This window comes from Peromyscus californicus, unplaced genomic scaffold (assembly GCF_007827085.1).
Source record: "Peromyscus californicus insignis strain IS unplaced genomic scaffold, ASM782708v3 Scaffold_5__1_contigs__length_169319896, whole genome shotgun sequence".
Classification (NCBI taxonomy): Eukaryota; Metazoa; Chordata; class Mammalia; order Rodentia; family Cricetidae; genus Peromyscus; species Peromyscus californicus.
Window position 1 is genome coordinate 118,441,381 of NW_026294573.1, and position 19,673 is coordinate 118,461,053.

Consider the following 19,673-nt stretch of genomic DNA (forward strand, 5'->3'; position numbering starts at 1 on the left):
TCATCATCGTGGGCTCCAGAGCTGGGTTAGTTAAAGTAAACCTCTCACTTGTGCTCCCAAGCTCTCCAAACTATAGATTACTCCCATGGTTACTAATGCCAGAGTTCCATCATCCAGGTCATTGTCTCTGTGTTAGTCCACAAACAGCCATGACACTAACTCTTTGTACTGATTTCCTGTGTTTGGGATACATAAACTAATTGTGATTCATTTCCAGGGCCTTGAGGAGTATTCTTTTCTTTATCGGGAAGTTGATTATATGGAGTTGTTAGATACAATGACAGATGTGAATGAAAAATATGATGTTCAGTGCATGCTTGAGCTGAAAAATGATCTAACATTTATCTGAAATTCATGGTGAACTGGTACCCTGTGCTCTGATTTCTTAATTCTGGAAATGCTATGATTGTATCCACTTATTCACTGTCATGCACTGTTTGGAATATGATGAGGTAGTGTGGATTTTGCTGAGAAAGATATCTGTTCTGTGCATTCCATGTGAGGATACTTATCTGTCTTCAGCCTTGAAGCCACCCAAGACAGTCCTTCCATCCAGTTCTAGTGCCTCCTTTCTCTGGCAGCATCTTCAGACACAGCTACAACACTGCCTCAAAGGCACACCATGCTGAGGCTCATCACATAACTGCACCCCAGGGTGTGAAAAATCATGCTGTGCTGCAATTCATCACATAAGAGAGATTTCTATGAAATGACAGACTTTGAAAATAACTGAAATTGGTCCATACAGACTAATTCTCATGCGGACTTAATATTTTTTTATTCTATTATATGTGACTGGATGGACATTATTAAAATATCTTATGGAATAATCTCTAAATAAATTATGCCACCCTTGCATGCTGTCTTCTCCTATACAACTGTATAGTTACATAAATTACATTTTTATATATTAAAGAAATATTAACAATAGACAAATCGTGGCAAGTGTGAACATTTTGATTGAAGTTCAAAAGGGGATTATTAGAGTTCATGTACTGGGATTAACTTATGTCCTTCCACACCTATTCAGAATCAGAATCAATAAGTATTATTGTTAAATACAGCTTACTTCAGACTCATTTTGTTTCACTTTCCTATTACTCAAATTTCAACAGACTCCATGTGTTGTATGTAAACCTCAGATGAATCATTTTCTCAATTGATAAAATAAACTTACTCAGAGGAAGTTTAAACTAGATATCTGAATCCGTTAATCCAAGCTTTGTTCTATTTTTTAAATATTTGATCTTTATTATCTGTATATGATAAGATATAAGAATGGTGAGCATAATTTCACAAAAGCCAGATACAAGAACAGCTGAGGCTAATGTACTGAGGCAGAGAGGAAACACACTTATGAATATGGAAGTGAATCTTTTTTAAAAAATAAAGTTCAATAAATGAAAAGACATCTTTGTAAAATGTTAGGTGTTATTGTAAGCTTTCATTTTTTGGCTTAAGGAAAAAGTAAGAGTGTAGCTGAAGTTTTCATGTGTCCCACGTGGACCATGGGTGCTCAGACCCAAGTAAATACACAGAGGATTATATTAATTAGAACTTCTAGGCTGTTAGCTCAGGCTTATGACTAACTAGATCTTACACTTAAACTCTGCCCATTTCTATTAATCTTTATGTTGCCACATGTTCCATGGCTTTACCTGTGTGCCATTACATGCTGCTTCCTGGATGGTGGACTGGCATCTCCTCACTCAGCCTTCCTCCTCCCAGAACACTCCTTGTCTGCTTATCCTGCCTATACTTCCTGCCTGGCTACTGGCCAATCAGCATTTTATTAAACCAGTGTACAAAAGCATTATCCCACAGAATTTCCCCTTTTCTGTTTAATTAAAAAGGAAAGTTTTAACTTTAACACAGTAAAATTATATGTAACAAAACAGTTATCAAGCCAGAATTACAGTTACAATATCTAGTCTATTTATATTTGGCAAATTTAAATAAAATATTTTATTTATCCTATATTTGTGAATCTAAAGTTTCATATCTAATTTATCTTTTATCATAACCAAGGAAAACCACAATTATAACTACCTACTCTTCAATTACATCAAACACCTCAGAAGGATATAATATTACCTAAGTAAACAGGAAGTACATTGTAAGCAACTTCCAAAAATCTGGAATGAAAGAGACAGCTGCCTGCCTGGACCATCATCCAAAGTTCTTCTGTAATGTTGGGACATCCATTTTTAGGCCATAGGCTTAGTCTCTCAGTCACTTTGTTCTGTGTCCTGTAGAATGTCTGACAGTCTCCTCTGCTAAGCAGGAACCTGAAGGACCATCTTACTTTGCAAAGTTCAGTGGTCACCTTCCTATGGGTCCTGCATGTCCAGTCAATACAACATTTTGCCAAGCAGTCCAGGCAAGAACAGTTTCTTGCCAAAATGTCTATTTTTGTCAAGAAGAAAATAAACTCCATATGGAGTGTCTTCAATGCCCATCTTTCTCTTTGAAGTAAATAGGTGCCACCAGGAGCAGACATGTTTCATTGTTCAGAAAGTCTAAGTTTTAAAATATTTTAAAGGCCATATTATGTAGGTCTTTGAAGTGTTTGAAGATTACCTACCTAATTAAAATATATCTATGTATTCCTAGAAAACTTAACTAACATGACTATAAGTTTGATTATCATAGATGAGTAATTATTAATCTGTATTTCTCAATTATACACTATGATTTCAAATGAATTGTACAAACAAAATACTTTAAAGAAGAGTAGAAACATACATATAGTATAATAAAATTAATTTTAAATTTGTATCAATAAACGAAAATCTACAGCAATGTAAAACATTTTAAACAAGTTGTTGCTCTTTAAAATAGAATCAATAATCTCCTCTTTCATCCTATCATATCTATATCCTTTATTTCTATATTGTATCCTCCTTTCTTCTTTTAGAAAGAGACTGACTATGACCAATAATAACTTGTAACCAACAACCTGAACAAAAACAAACAACCCTAATCCATTTTTTGGTAATGTGGTCATAGTTTTCTAGGCTACTTCCTGTTGATAGAGGGCACTGGTTATCTTATGGGGACACAAAGAAAATTTTAGGATTATGATCAAGTCCTGACTAGAGCAGTCTGTGATGGTATATTCTCTGAGCTAGGTGCCTTGAAGTTAATTTTGGATGTTGGATGATCTGGGCCATGGTGTCATTGGAGATCTTTCAGGGGATCTTAGCTGGTCAAACCTGATGTATCTTAATCTGGTACAAATACATAGCCTCCTGCTTCTTGTGGAAACAAAAGCAGAGCCTCTTTTCCAAAGCAACATATCCTTAGTTCCAGATTTTGAAGTCAAGATACTAATACACACACACACACACACACACACACACACATATAAATATATATATATATATATATATATATATATATATATATATATATATCAGCATTTACAATCAAATGTCTTTCTGCAGTTGAATATATCAAAGACAACATAATCCACAATCTCTGTGTAATAACCATTTTCACGTGGCTTATTTTTTACACTACCTTTACTGTCTCTTTAAAGACTTTATTTTTTAAAACTCTTTCTTTATATAACTGTCTATATTCATTTTCTTCTCTCTTCCAATCCTATGTACATTTTTACACACACTGTGATCCATTTAAAGTCTTGTTCCATCTGAATCTGCCTTATTGTGAATGTATTGCTTTAAACTGCAGCATTAATAGGGCTGAAATGGCAGCTTTGGCTGCTGGCTCTGTCTACTTCAGTTTTCTAATGCGACTGTGGCATGCTTACCACCAGCTCTGGGTCTAGAAGCCATTTGTCCAACCACCTCTGGGAAGCAGTGGGTCCATACCTCCATTAAAGCAGCATGTATTCCAGAAACTTTTTTTTTTGTCTGTACTACCAAAGGCTGAATCCACTACAGATCATACTATGTGGCTTGGAGATTCCTATGTTTACAATGGCAGGAATCCACCAAGCTGCAGTCAAGCCCATATGCCATGAACTCACAATACTATAGCTCAAGGCTGACCCAAGAGACACAACTAGGAAGCTGTTTTTAGCTCCATTTTAGAATCTTTTTATTTTTTTAAAGCTTTCTCAGGTTTTAGGTCCCATGTTTTTGCACCATTTGTAACTGAAGTTTTCCTGTGTCCCACCTGGCCCATGGGTGCTCAGACCCAAGTAAACACACAGAGGATTATATTAATTAGAACTTCTAGGCTGTTAGCTCAGACTTATGACTGACTAGATCTTACACTTATACTCTGCCCATTTCTGTTAATTTATATGTTGCCACATGTTCCATGACTTTACCTGTGTGCCATTACATGCTGCTTCCTCGATGGCGGGCTGGCATCTTCTCACTCAGCCTTCCTCTTCCCAGAACTCTCCTTGTTTACTTATCCTGCCTATACGTCCTGCCTGGCTACTGGCCAATCAGCATTTTATTAAACCAGCATACAAAAACATTATTCCACAGCATAAGAGAAATAATTTATTTATTTTTATATCTGTCTCATTATCAAATAAAGAAAATATCCAGCTTAATTAATCAAAACCACAGTATCTTATAATTCTAAAATGATGCATATTAGATAAGAATTATTTATATCTGTACTGGATTCCTATATTCTGGTATCTCTTACAGATAAACCCATACTGTTATTTATGTCCAATGATTTCTAGCAAATAAAGGTATTGACTTATTTGTAAGAAATATGAATGGATAAGGACATTATACACAATGTTTAAAATGTCTAAAGATAAGAACCTTCATTGTCTTTCAAGTTGAATCACCAGGAAGCAACCTTGGTCACTGATGATTCTGTTCAGGATCACCAGCTGATTAAGAGGAAAACTGGGGGATAGGAACAAATTGGAAAGGAGAAATGATGTCTTTCAGTTTAGTCTCAACAAAGGCACCTGCTGACTCTGCATGAATCCCAAGTTTAGACTTCTCCAGAGCATCTTGCTTCAGGGTGAGAGGCTAAGCCTAGACAGTGTTTCTGGCGGATTGGAAAGAACATCTGAAGAAGCAAGATGTGGTTTGAAATAGTTCCCTCCAGCTGAGGGCAATTTCCAAACAGGACTAACAGCTGGAATGCCTTCCAGCTAGAAAGGAAATGTCTTTCAGTTCTGAAGGCTCTGAACTACAAATCATAGCACTCACTCCAATATCACCAAGACTTTATTAAGCAAGAAGAAAAACCCTGTGGTTAAGCATGGAAGAAGAGGGTGAGGAAATGAGTTGTAAGAAACAATACAAGGTACAATTTTAGAATGCCTTTTGTTAAAGAAAATATGAATATGTGAGGGAAGTGGTAGGCTTCTGAAATAAGCAATATATTCTGCATATTTTGGTTAAAAATGTGTGTGTATGTGTGTGTGTGTGTGTGTGTGTGTGTGTGTGTGTGTGTGTGTGTGTATGCATGTTTTGTGCCTGGAGGTTAGAGGAAATGCTGAGGGACTTGATTCTCTCCCTTCACCTTCTGGGTCCCTGGGATCCAAGTTACATATTTCTTTACGCACTGAGCCTTTTTGCTGACACATGAACATAGATTTGAAAATGTTAATTTTGATGGTTGATACAAGAAACATTAAGTCGTATAATTTTGTGCCTTGGAACTCACTTGCTCCTGGATTAAGGCAAGGATAAGTCTGACAATATGCTAAACTATCAAATCCATAGATCAAATAATTCTTAGAATCTGGTACTGTACGTGGTTAGTCTTTCTAAAGATGCAGGGGTTGATTTTTTTCTTTAAATGTTCAAATGCATAACCCTAATCAGATCAGTGTGCATCATAGCCAGCAATGTAATAGTGTTCTTTCTTTTCCCCAAACTAAAAAATGTATTAGACTGTGTTTAACTAGATTTCATTGCAAATCTACTTAGTCTCCTAGCTTGGCCATCTTTCCCCAAAGACAGCAGAAGTCCCCAAGGCCTAAAATCAGCATACATTTTCCTCAGCCTCAATAGAGTACTGGCTCACTGTCATCTGTGTTACTGGTGAAACTTTCCTATCATGAGATCAATTTGAAGAACTAAAAGTTTAGTTCTTGGACTAGGTCTAAGAAATAATGACGTGAACAGACTTTACATTAAATTATTGCCAGATATGAATACCACTTTAAATTAACAGAATATTCATGTGGAAAGACCTTAAACTTCATCCACTTTGTCATCTCATTTGTCATGACTCACATTTCTGGTATATATAACCCATATAGAATAATTAGAAAATTTTGAAGATTGTTCAGTTTATAAATTGTAGCACCATGTGTTCATTGTACAATATAAAGTCTACCTAATATGGAACGATCTTCTCTTATTTCCATCATATTACTTTCTTATTGTTTCAGAGAAAATAAAATTAGGTAGACATTTTGAAACATATTTCCACATGTTTAAAAAGATAATGTATTATCAAATATATGTTTACTCATGTCAAACCTTATAGGTTAGTTCATTTGTCTGAAATATCTGTGTATGAACCTTACAAATAAAAATAAGGAAAGATCTGTTTGAATAAGTTTTATTTTCACAGTCTTTTTTGAAATTTGCTGACTCAATCATGATTTTGAGGTGGAAACAATTGCGGGATGGTAAAGTCTATCTTTGGAAAGAGATTTTGTCTTTGGCAATCACACAGAGATAATAGCTAAAGAAAAAGAAAGTTCTCCTGTGTTAGCCATAGTGTTCAGGCAGGCAAGGCTCTTTCACAGCATCTCTGCTGATTCTGGTCCTTCTATTTCTAGGTGTATCTGTTTCATTCCTTGGTAAAAAACATGGGAGCAAGAGGTGAAATGGAACCCATATTAATTCCTTTCAATTTTTATGTTTATGTATTAGGTCACCTGCTGTGGGATGTTCTGTATGGCAAATGTGTTGCTGATTAGTCAATAAATAAAACACTGATTGGCCATTGGCTAGGCAGGAAGTGTAGGCGGGACAAGGAGGAGAATAAAGCTGGGAAGTGGAAGGCTGAGTCAGAGAGACACTGCCAGCCGCCATGATAAGAAACAGCATGTGAAGATGCCAGTAAGCCCTACGAGCCATGTGGCAAGGTATAGATTAATGGAAATGGATTAATTTAAGCTGTAAGAACAGTTAGCAAGAAGCCTGTCATGGCCATACAGTTTGTAACCAATATAAGTCTCTGTGTTTACTTGGTCGGGTCTGAGCGGCCGTGGGACTGGCAGGTGAGAGAGATTTGTCCTGACTGTGGGCCAGGCAGGAAAACTCTAGCTACAGTCACCAGCAGTCTCTAGAACAATACATAAAAGAGTCAATGTCAGAAATATGTGGAATTTTGAGACCATTTTTATCTTTTGCTTTGGAGGCTATAAAAAATAACTCAGTTCTTACAGTTTACCAAACAATACAATGAAGTCATGATGTCATCTGTGTACTTCTTAACTACCTTAATCAAACACCATACAAAAGTAACATTTTTTTATAAAACATTACCTATAGTAAAATAACTTAAAATATTTAATTAATTAAATTACCATGAATTACTTTGTCTTAAGTTTCAGATTACTTGTGAAATAAATACAAGCTTTAATAAAACATATTATATCTAATAAAATATTTAATATCTAACCTTTAATAAAACATAATTCCTTGTTCTTTCTAAAAGATACCACAATAGGAAGGGATGAAAATTAGACATATGTTGCTGGACATACAAAGGGAACCTCACTAAGGGAAGGGAATACTGCAATTCTAAATTATGGATGACATTTACCATATTATCATTTGTTTATTAATTTTACTAGGAAATGACTTTATTGCTTCTCTGTAAATTCTTTTGATAAATTAACTTTGCAAAGATAATTTCACTAACTTTTATTTTTCCTCCCTGCTTAAGATTCTATGCATGAGTTGTTGCTAAATTTCATTTTAAAACATTCTTTCCAATTAGTACTGGAGTAAAGGTTCAAGGTATTTTTACTGTTATTATGTGAAACTGATAAATTGTTTTGATTAATTATAGATTCAAAGATTGCTAGTACATTCTGATTTTCACAGACCTGTGGTGTGCCATACCATTAAATAAAATTGTAGCAGCCTCCAAGGTGCTATGTTCGAGAAAGCTCTATAGCATTACGCTGGCATTGTTGGGTCATATAACAGCCTGGACAACTAGGGAAGTAGACGTAGCTGTTATTTCCAAGTTTTAGATATACAAATTATTATTATAATTATTTTGTTTTTTTAGATAAGAGTTTTTTTTTGTGAAGCTCTGTCTGTCCTTGAACTTGATCTATAGATGAAGGTGGCCTGGAACTCAGATACCTACCTGTCTCTGCCTCCTGGGTGTTGGGATAAAAGGACTAGGCTATGGATCTCTGCATCTGCTTCCCTCAGTCATTGGATGAGATTTCTAGCATGACAGTTAGGGTGTTTGGCCATCCTATCACCAGAGTAGGTCAGTTTGGGCTTTCTCTCGACCATTGCCAGTAGTCCATTGTTCAAATGTTTAGCCCAGGCTGGCCTCGAACTCATGATCCTCCTGCCTCTGCCTCCTTCAGCAAATCCTACCAATGTGCACCATCATGGCCAGGCCACAGGTGGAGCCCCGGGAGTCCAATTGGTGAGAAAGAGGAGGGATTGTATGAGCAAGAATTATTGAGATCAAGGTTGGAAAAAGGACAGGGACAAATAGCCAAACTAATGGAAACACATGAACTAAGAACCAATAGCTGAGGAGCTCCCAACTGGATCAGGCCCTCTGGATAAGTGAGATAGTTGATTAGCTTGAACTGTTTGGGAGGCATCCAGGCAGTGGTACCAGGACCTGTCCTTAGTGCATGTGCTGGCTGTTTGGAACCTGGGGCTTATACAGGGACACTTTGCTCAACCTGGGAGGAGGGGACTGGACCTGCATGGACTGAATCTACCAGGTTGAGCTGAATCCTCAGGCGAGTCTTTGCCCTGGAGGAGATGGGAATGGAGGGTGGGCTGGGGGGAAGGCAGGGGGGGTCAGGAGGGGGGAGGACAGGGGAATCCGTGGCTGATATGTAAACTTAAATTAAATTATAAAATTAAAAATAAAAGTAGGCTATCTCCGCCCATCTGCAAATTCTATTCATCACTTGAATGTGTTTGCTATTGCCTTAGTCATTGAGAATAGTTGGATGGTTTTATTAGCAATATCCCTGACAGAATTTTAATTCTTGTCAACAAAAGCTAAATTTATGAAGATCTAAATAAAATTGGAAAAAAAAATTGGAACAAATTTCTCTAATACGGTTTCATCTTAACGTTATATACTTTGAATAAGACAAAAACAAAAATGCTAATATGCCAATTTATTTGTCCGTTGTGCTATGATATTCAGAGAGGGATTCTAGGCAAATGCAAGATTAGGTGATAATTCTTTAAAACAAAACCTGAACTTTAGCCTTTCTCCATTCACTAGTATGGCTTGTTTGGGAGACTGACTGAAAATGAACCTAGCTATGTTTACATTAAATCTATGAAACATATATAACTGTTAAATATGTAAAATCCATATGAGTGCACAGATTACTACAACACAACAACACCATTACCAAATAAAATAGAAGCGTTGTTCAGACAGTCTTCTGGAAGAACATGTAATATGTCTCCAGAGTTTGTTCAGATGTACGACTGTTAGCCTGCCCTGGTAATTTGCTAATAGGGAAGCTGAGAAGACAAGCAGATTTCTGGGTGGGCACATGTTAGAAAGGCCCCTTCATAGCTCTTTTACTTCCTGTGTGACACTCTACACAAAGTAAAGTAGAAAAGGACATTATAAGACTACGAACCAGATGCTACAAAAATGAATTAAATGATATTTTTCAAAGTTTTCATAATACATGCATACTGGTTGCTCATTCACACACAGACGCAGCTTTCTGTTTGAATTAAATTTATGAAGTAATTCTTACAACCGGTATGCCTGCACTTGAACGATTAGGCCCTGAAATTTTTGTTGATAAAAACTTATTGTGTATTATCAGAAGTGTAGATCCTTGATCAAAATACCTCTGGCAAAATATGAGAAACACTAATAATTTATGAGGAAAAATATCAGAGGGAGGCTTATTTTAATCATCAGCTTGCAGCATCAGCCACTCTGAGAAATGAGTATCTCTTTCCCAGATTTAACATGGAGAGTAAAATTTAATTTCAATTTCATTATTGACTATAGTGCTATTTCTTGTCTATGTCAAAGTGGGCTGTTTCTGCTAAGTAATTTTTGTTCATATTGGTTCCAATCACTACATAACGCTTTTCTACAGCATCAACCCTGAATCTTTATACTGCTTGAAGTTAGATTTATAGTCTGTGAGCATCATAGTATGCATTTCTTCTTCAAAGCACCGGTGTATGTGCAAGCTCTGGCATGCACAGGTGGCTCTTTTCGTGTGCTGTTATGTTCTGTGTTCGGCTTAATATACTACACTGTGAACAGCCGTTTGCCCATGGTCTAGAACTGAAACTAAAGGAGAAATAATATGAGAGAATCAGTCACAGTCTGCAAAAGTCATCACTGACAAGGGCAAGGAGTGATCATGGTACATTTTGAAGGGGACTGGGGTTATACACTGTAAATGCTGATATTTAGTTAGCTGGAAGACAGTTACTGAGAGATGTCCCCTCATTCCCTGTCCCTCACTTCTGTTCTGTCTACTTAGCATCCTTTTCTGTACATCTTCACATATACAAAAGCTAGACAGCTGTTTAATATCTTGATAGCATTTTATGGGGTCAATTTTATAGGTTATCAGAAAAAAGACAGACTTCTGCACTATAATAAATATTTGGTTGCTACACACAATTATTAGAATTCTATAACTTTTGACCTGAAAAATACCTTAACCACCCTCCTCGTTAACCGAAAGTTCAATTAATCTTTTTTAAAAACTCAAAGACCAAAACCAAGAACAACAACAACAAATCCTTAACTATATAATGAAATGGAAGGAAGATGGAGAACTTATTATCTAATATTTTATTTCCTTGGTATCATATTATAGAGATATTTATTCTAGTGCTAATGGCTTAAAGCCCACGTGGATTTTGAGCCTGTTTAAAGCAGTGACCACCCTTTTCTTAAGACTCTGAATCTTTACTCTACCACTTGGCTCTGTGTCCAAGAAAGCTGAATTTTAGAAGCTGTAGACATGGGATTTCCTTGCTTTCTGGCTTTAGGTTGGATAGGCCAATGGGAAATATCTGGCAATGGATTAATGATTAATCAGACATATAGGTGGAGGAATTTTCATGGTTGAATTTCTCTTCACCGCTCCTTGCTGCATTGGGGTGACCATGCTGAAGGTCTTCCCAAGGATGCCACTACTGTTTTTTGTAGTGGTACCAATGGTCCCCTCAACCACGAGGTGGTTCCTCTACCTATTAAAATTACAGTTAAAATATTCCACCATTTCTTGATTCTTCCAAATCATTTCAAATCTTCATAAAAACACGGTTAAAAAGGAAATCCCAATCTTTAACATTTGTGGTCACCCTTTTAAATTTACCAGTGTTTTCTTTTAGGAGCTGAAATGATAAACTCAGTTAATTGCTTCACTTCTATATGTTATCAAAGCCACTTTTGCTAAATACTGTGCAACATTTTTTTTTTTTTTTTTTTTTTTTTTGGTTTTTCGAGACAGGGTTTCTCTGTGTAGCTTTGCGCCTTTCCTGGAACTCACTTGGTAGTCCAGGCTGGCCTCGAACTCACAGAGATCCACCTGGCTCTGCCTCCCGAATGCTGGGATTAAAGGCGTGTGCCACCACCGCCCGGCGCTGTGCAACATTTTTTAAAGCACCCTATTTTTGTATTTCCAGTTCTCAGTCAGATTATCATCTTCCTATCAGAGATGTTAAAAATGAAATCATTTCCATATTGTTTGGTTTATTACAAGGGCAAAGAGAGCAGCGGTTACCAAATTGCATTTCTAACTTTGATGGATGAGTTTATGCAAATTGTTTTTAATAATTTCTTCTGAACATTTGTAGATTTAAGATGAAATCTTATTATTCTTATAATATTAAGTGTTATTTAATAAATGTTATTTTAAAATATGTGACATTTTAATTCACATTCTTTTGAATCTATTTTTCTCTTGACCAACATTTCTTCTCATTTATGCCTAACATAAAGTGACACCTTTAAATAAATGCAACCATTTATCTTTTCCAAAGAAATGTAAAAACTTCAACTTAACTGCCTAGGATAAATAATATGGATAACGTGCAAAAATAAGACATCACAGGTAGTATATGCTTTCTTCTTTAAAAATTATTTCTGTTCTTAAATATTTATTTATATGTGCATGAGTGTTTTGCCTGCTTGTATGTCTATGTACTATATGGTCCTGGTGCCCATGTGGCTAGAAGAGGAGGTAAGATTCCTAGGAACTTGAATTATGGGCAGTTAGAAGGTGCCATGTGGGCACTGGAAATCAAACCCAGGTTCTCAGGAAGAGAAGCTCGTACTTTCAACCAATGAGTCATCTTTCCAGTCCTGTGTTGTTTTCCTTAAAATTCAGGAAATCAAACACAAAATGTGTCAACTCAAAATAAAGACATTAAAGAAGTGACAGCAAATAAATTCAAATTTCATAGTGTTCCATTTAATATACAATATATTAGTTTTAGCAGTCTCACATATAAAACCAGAATCAATAAACACTATTATCACTGGTATGGTTAGTATTTTGGCCACAATTAGATCTAATAATTATATATCAATTAGCATTACTGAAAAGTGTTGTTGTTTTAGTGTTTATAGAATTTAATATTAGAAATGACCGTCTACTGAAACACAAAGCAAGCAAACACATTTCGCTACAAAAATCAGGAATAGGCAATTATATATTAGATATTAGTTCTGATGCTGTTAAGCTTGGTATTCCAACACTGAGTTTTCACATGCATCAGCTACATCAGTGGTTTGATCTCTACCCTAAATTCCCATTTATTTTAATGTTGAAGTTTTAAATAATAACTTAGAGAGAATATCTAGAATAAACATACATTCAAACTTCATTTAACTGGGTTGAGCCATCTCTGGGACTCTCAGAAAAGCTGTCAGTGTTTGAACAAGAGTTCAGGAATTAAGAAGCCAATTCCTGAATTACAGCTCAGACATGGAGAATGAAATAAAAGTAAAGGTAGTCTGTTTTGCTTTATGTAACCTTAATCTCTCTGTAAAAGCTAACATCTTAAGTATATATCATCTATGGACTATTAATTTACCCAAAATATTTGTTATGGGAAATAGGAAAATAAGGGAAATGTGTGCAGGTTTTGTGAGAATATATGTGTGTGTGTGTGTGTGTGTGTGTGTGTGTGTGTGTGTGTGTGTAACATTCACCTCTATACTACCCTTTAATAATATCTGTCAATCAAAAGCTTACAGATTAAATGGAAAAAAAAATGAAAAGACCCACGATGTCAAATAGATTACACATAGGATCGTAAGAAAAGAAGAGAACAGAAGTTTTCCCAGAGCACATACCGTCCCCTCTGCGAGAATAAGCACAAGCCATTTGTTGAACTCTAACTAAGCTGAACCCTGTCATGGGGGCTCTGTTCCACTGGCCTGCCAGCTGGAAGGAGATGTAGTTTAAGGGGTGGAAGTCTCTGAGAAGCCGGGACTTGGCTGATGATCTTGGGCTCAGCATATTGTGAGGCATATGAACACTTTCAGAACTGGCAAAGGAATAAGGAAGGGATATTGAAAATCTAAATACAGTAGCCACCAAAAATTCAGATAATTGAAAATGTTGGTTTTCCCTGAGCACTTGGTAGTAGCCTATGGCCTTTATAGGGAAACAGATCGAAGTTTCCCTTATTATGGAGAGAACAGTAACTCACCTTTAGATGTCAGTTATGTTCACCACATGGAATCATAAAAGAATTTGTGTCACTTTTCAGTGTGTAAAGTAATTTGTGTACAATAATGAGATATGGCTCTTTTTCTGTCCCTAGAAATTGATTTATATTATTTACTAACATCTTATATTATTAATTTTAACACAAAATAAGTGTGAACATTTTAATAGATTATTCAATATTGTAATGAAAAAACTTCAGAGACATGATTTTAAAATGAGAATATGTAATATCCCCAAAGTAGCAATGACATATTCACTACTCTTACATTATTAAAAGAAGGAAGCTTTGTCTTACCCCCGGTAGAGTTAAATATGTACCACTTTCTACTCTGCTTTGTTTCCTGCTTTATTGTTTGTGCTAGAATGTCATGTAGAGATAGCAGAAAGCCCTGTACTCCCAGAAGCGTAAATCCATGTTGCCAACAACATCCCAGACTGACACAGTTCTGATTTATTGCATCAATAATAAAAACAAAACCAAAGCCAGTCAAAGTTCAGCACTCCTGGGCACTCCATAGTCCAAGAGTCTGCCGGGCAGACTTTGCCCACACATCTGCAATCAGCCTTTCTGCTGATGGCACTTGGAATTGCTGACCGAGAAGTGGAGAATTGAATTCCTATTAGTGTTATTACTGACAAGTCTTTGAGAGACATCTGAACAAAGCATTCCATGAAGTTAGAAGGAACAGTTTACTTTCTGTTTAGTTTCACATTTCTTTGAGAAAACTCAATTCTGGATCCAAAAGAGTTAGGTCATTTCAACAAGGTGCCTGAGCACAAAATATCTGTTACATTAGATTCTGTTCTAAATGGCTTCAAAATACAGTCTTAATATTAAGAATGTATCAGTGAATCTTAAACTATTTCAATGTTCATTTTCTTTACTGTAGAAGTTGTTTTGTCCTTTTTGTAACTATTTAGATCTTCTCTATTTCACTTTAGGATTTACTCAATTTTTCCAACAAAAGATGAGTTGTTCTGGAACTAACAGAATAAAATATTCTACATAGCATGAAAATACATTGTTTATAATATTGCTCCTGATGAGCCAAAAAGCCATCATTAAGAAAGAACAAAAGAAAGGAAGGAAGGAAGGAAGGAAGGGAGGGAGGGAGAAAGGGAGGGAAAGAGGGAGGGAGGAAGGAAGGAAGAAAGCAAACTGTGGCCTTCATTACTGCTAACACAAACTCAATGAGCAGACAGGACAGGGTTTCCTATTACTATAATTAGTAAGTCTTATATTGTAAATGGCTTTTTGCCCGAGAAACATATTCTTGTCCAGGAAATAAGTTTTCTTTCCAATATTCTTTTTCTGAAAACCTTTCCAGCCGTGTTGTTTTCATTGTGACAAATTAAAGTTTTCTAAAATTGTTTATGGATGTCAGAGTTCCGTATCAGGTCAGTTAGAGTGGTGATTCTCTAAGTAATAGAGACTAGGAAACAGCATCTCTGTCAAGTGTTCAATAATAATCCACCAAAGTATGATGTGGCTGGAAAGAGGAAGGAGGTTTGGTGAGAAGAAAGCTGGCCAGTAACCAGACAAAATTTGGTACATCAGCAATACAGGGAAGGTGTCTGACTTGATACAGGGTTTCTCCTCCACTTTTCCCACGATCTCACTAAATGTACTAACTCACCTGGAGTCAATCTGTTCCTCTGTTTTACATGTTTAAGGAAGAAAGGAAAAGTAAGAGAAAACAAAGAAAATTAGGGAAGAGACTTGTCTATATGGAGTTTTTATGAAATTGTAAATATACCTAATATGTGCTGTCTGTTCATATCCACTGGTAAATTCGTCCATATAGTTGTATAGACAAATAGAAGTGTTGTCCTCAAAATAAGTTAAACCCTGTGAAATCTATTTCTCCAAATAAAGGACAAAACACAGACAAGGGACACTGAAAGGATTTCTCTGCAGTCTGAAATGGCTGTCTCACCGGCTGTAAATCTCCCTCACACAATGCCTGGGGTCTTTCTTGCAGGGATGTAATGAAGTTACACCGCCTGAATGAAAATTTAAAAAACAAATTAGGGCAGAAGACCTTGCCAGCGCTCCGTGATTTGTAACTCAGCTTATCAGTCACTGGTGGGAGGTGATTCATGGTGAGAGCACCAAATCTCTTTGTCCCAGGCCACCATGTTTCACTGGAGTGTCAATATATCAGAGGAAATGAATGCTAAGCTATAACAGCAATAGTTAGTGTCAGCCATGTTTGCCACACATACAAAGAGAAATTTACAGCTGGGGAGAACTGGGCCACACGCCCTCGGGATGTGCTTGGTAGCATTCTGGCCTTCGGGCTGTTACAATACCAGCACTCACTTTACTGATGTGACCTCAGCGATCGATCTTCAGTTTGTCTTTGACATAACTGCATGTGTTAAATCATGTGCCGACAGACAGAGGGACTTCAAATCGTGCCAGTATCTATTTAAAATAAAATTGCTCAAAATTTAAATCTTGTCTCTGAGAACCATTGCCTTAACAAACTCATGGATTAAAAACGTTTAATTTAGATCTGATGGTAACACTGCAGCTTGAACATCCTTTCCTCCTCTGTCTCTAAATAAAGGAAATGCATTTAACACATATTGTAGTGATTTTGTAAAGTTTTTTTTTCAGGCAATGTCATGAAAATTAAAAACTGTTGCTAAGCTTCTAAAACAACTTAGAAGCACTTTCAGAAATTATTAATTCAAGACTATTCTTATCAATATATTTAAATTCTTTGCTTCATATTTAATTTTAATTGATACAAAGCTTAATAACCAATGTCCTGCAGAAAAGTCAGCATTCTAAGATTATGAATTTCAGTTCCCACTCCCTTTGCCCTGTTTCTGAGTTGTGTCTTATATGCACAGAAAGTTTTAGACACCCATGTGTAAAATACACACAGAAAGTTTTACACATCCATGGTAAGATATACATAAAAAGTTTTACTCACCCATGGGTATGATACCCATAGAAAGTTTTACACACCCATGAGTAAGAAAGATGAGGTTGCAGGATTTATAAAACTAAACCTGGAAAACTGTAAAGATTGACTTAGGACAAAAAGGGACCAGATACCCACATAATGAATGCTATAACAACTGAAGCCCCGTGAATACAGAAAGGGATCCTGAGAACTCAGAAAAAAAAAAAAGCAAATTATACCAATGGGACAGTTGCCCTTATTTTCAGAAGTAGCAAAAGTGTTTCTTGATGCTATAGAGAAGCAGCGTGCACCCAACAGGCATTAAACTGTGCCCTTCACATTCTCTCATGTGACAGCATCGTCAGGAGACAGTGTCACACAGGGAGTCTCATCAGCTCGCCTCAATCATGGTGAAGGCTCAGTGACATTGGGCATATCTTGTTTCACTTGTTCTGTGCCCCTAAAATCTATACACACTCCAATGAGATGTGCCACTCATTTTTGTTTTTCTGGTTTGTATTTCACCTCACAAATATATTATGATGGTAGGTAAGAAATTTGGATCTAATTTCCATTACAATGTTTTCATACCCAATTGTTATTATTAAGTTCAGTTTTGATTAGAAATTTCTGGATTTGGTGTGTACTGTGTGTTTTACATTGAATGAGCAGGTCTAAATTTTATTGGTAAATTTCTAGTGTAAATCTTTAAGCAGAAAGAATAGGCAATTTAAAATATTTAGAACTATTTTTTACATGCCACAATATTACCTATCCCACATTTATATCAAACATTTGTGTTTGTTTTACTACAAATATAAAATCTGATAGCTAACAAATTAAGACAAGGCAATCAATTCTTTTCTAACTCTTCCTCAGCTTGCCATCACCACTCAGGGGCAAAATCACAGTTCTGCCCTGGCTTCCACTTCCCCTTTACATTCCACATTGCCCTCCCACCCTAAATCATCCATTTCTTATTGTGTATCCTTCGCTTTTTACTCCAGATTTCCAATCTTGCTGTGTCCATCTATACATAAAAGTTTCACTTGGGGATTATTGCAATAATTTTATGTTTGTGCTCACTGATTCCATTTTCTTTATTCTAATTTTGCTTTGGGGGACTGGAGAGATGGCTCAGTTGTCTACAGTCCTTAATCTTATTTCATTTAATTTTTTGTTTATTGAGATTATAAGTGCACTGTGATGAGGTCTACAGTTTCTCTGTTGATTCCTATAGCTAGCCAGTTGTGCTCCACAGAACGCCTGTGTCTTTCTGAGACATGTAGTCTCATATGCAATTGGAGTTGTATAATACTTAGAGCTACAATCAATTTGATCGCTTTAAATAGCTTCCAAGTTTTTGTCAACATTTTTATTTTTTTAGTTTTTCATTAAAATTTTTGAAATGCTTTAAAATAGAAATCTGAATTTTCCAGGGTCTAAGTTTCTTTGGATTTTTACACATAATCATTTTTTCTCTTAGTTTTTAGTTATTTCTTGCTGTGATATTTTGGTTGTGCTGTCTAAATTCAGTTGTAGGCCAAATAAGGAAATTTATTATAAAAATCACAGAGATAATTTGAAGAAGTATACATTATTTCATTACTTCAAATTTTGTTTCCAGGAAGCAAAAAGTACTTTACAAGAGAACTTCTTTCAAATTTCTTTCAGCGGTCCTTAGTTGCCTGTAGTTCTTTTTCCAGGATTAAGGTCCTTTGAGATTTCCCCACCTTCAATATTAGCATGTCTATTATTATCGTCATTTTGTGGGGGACTTTAAGCAGCCATACTTTTATGGTATCAAAAATAAACCTTAGGAGATACAATTTTACAACAGACTTCCTGGTATCTCTGGCTCTTACAATACTCTGGACTCGTTCCTCTTCTGACCTAGTCCTTGAACCTTAAGGTACAGGAGGTTTGCTTGTTTTTCCTTTTGTCTTTGTTTGATTGATCTGTTGAGGGTTAGTAACCCCATGATCAGTTTGTCTCTGCATTTTGACCTGTTTGGTTTACTGTAATGATCTCTGTCTATAGTAAAGGAAAGCTTCTGGTGAGGGCTGAGAGTTACATTTATTTGTGGATGTAAGTATCAGTGTTCAGAATGGAATTAAGAATTATGCTGGTTTAGCAATGTGGCAGTAATAGGTTCTTCCCTAAGGTTAAGGGCCCCACTAGCCCCAGGTAGTTGACTAGGTTTTCAGTATCGGACATGGTTTCTCGCTTGTTGGGAGATACATAAGACAAATTAGACAGTTGTAGGTTACACATACACTATTGCAGCTTTAGGGATATTTTGCCACTCTGGCCACTGCTGTGTTTTGTGATGTAACAGTTTCGTACAACTTCTGACTCATTCCATCCCTTGACAGCTTATAAAGCACCGTCTGGTGCTTCCTCGGTTGAAGCATTTAGGTCAGAGGGGCTTGAATCATGTGTCTGAAGTGGAGCATATCTTCAGCAATAGTGCTTTACTGCTGGAAGAAAACCAAGAAACCAAGGCAAGAGTAACTGGCTATAGTATCTTGGGATCTTCTTGGACTTCCTTGATGAACAACTTGCAAGGAAGGTTCTCAACTTGTGCTGGGGTTTTTGTGAGAGACTCTGTGACTTATGGAATGAGTATTGTAAGCCAAGTGTGTGGTGATATTGTGTCCCTCAATATATTGTGCACCCTAATAAACTTATCTGGGGTCAGAGAACAGAACAGTCACTTAGATACAGAGGCCAGAAAATGGTGGCACACACGCCTTTAATCCTAGCATTCTGGAGGCAGAGATCAATCTGGATCTCTGTGAATTAAAAACCACACTGGAAACAGCCAGGCATGGTGACACATGCTTTTAATCCCAGAAAGTAATGGTAGGAAGCAGAAAGGTATATAA